We start from the raw sequence: 1,217 nt of genomic DNA on the forward strand, positions 1-1,217 counted from the left end.
GCTGGCTGGTGTGTGACTGAGTGGAGGCGGGACTAATTTGCATATTCATAGATCCGCGTATAGTAAATGAGGCAAGGGTGTAGAGTTACATTCAAGCTATTTTAAGGCATGAGAAAATTATTTTCACAAGAAAAAAACATTTAAATATGTAATTTTGATGATCAAAGATAAGTTTTAAGGGATAAAATATTTGACTACAGGGGGACTTTAAATCAATTAAATCAGTTAAATAAAAAAAATCTAATTAAAAACTTCAAGTAAATCTCTGTTTTTAGCATTCATTTAAAATAAGATAAATAAATAAATAAAATAGATAAATCTCCTATTATTTTAATCTCCAATCTGTTATTTACGCAAGCATGGTTATCAAACTCCAAAATTAGATTATTTTTAATTCTTAAAAAATGCCATTATTTTATTTGAAAAAGTTAAGAATTTAATTTTATTGACAAAATATTGTATTTTTTTTTTCATTGGATCAGATAACATTTTAAGCGGTCATATGGTCATGTTACAACATGCCCCTCAGATGTTACAATGTACCCCACCTACAGGGCTTGTTGTCACATTTCACTTCCTTTCTTTTAAGGTAAATACCAAAAAACATATACACTGCAATTATGAAACAAAGTGAAATATTTGTACCTAGACAAGTGCGAAATTAATGTGGATAAAAAAAATTAAAAGTGTTAGGTTGTGCTCCCCTACGTATTTTACTAGTTAGACTTTTTCCAAACTATAATTACTGACTACATGTACAGGTGCATCTCAATAAATTAGAATTTCATGGAAAAGTTAATTTATTTCAGTAATTCAACTCAAATTGTGAAACTCGTGTATTAAATAAATTCATTGCACACAGACTAAAGTAGTTTAAGTCTTTGGTTCTTTTAATTGTGATGATTTTGGCACACATTTAACAAAAACCCACCAATTCACTATCTCAACAAATTAAAATACTTCATAAGACCAATAAGAACATTTTTTTTAGTGAATTGTTGGCCTTCTGGAAAGTATGTTCATTTACTGTACATGTACTCAATACTTGGTAGGGGCTCCTTTTGCTTTAATTACTGCCTCAATTCGGCGTGGCATGGAGGTGATCAGTTTGTGGCACTGCTGAGGTGGTATGGAAGCCCAGGTTTCTTTGACAGTGGCCTTCAGCTCATCTGCATTTTTTGGTCTCTTGTTTCTCATTTTCCTCTTGACAATACCCC

Source organism: Sinocyclocheilus anshuiensis, unplaced genomic scaffold (genome assembly GCF_001515605.1).
Source record: "Sinocyclocheilus anshuiensis isolate Anshui unplaced genomic scaffold, SAMN03320099.WGS_v1.1 scaffold215, whole genome shotgun sequence".
NCBI classification, from domain to species: Eukaryota; Metazoa; Chordata; class Actinopteri; order Cypriniformes; family Cyprinidae; genus Sinocyclocheilus; species Sinocyclocheilus anshuiensis.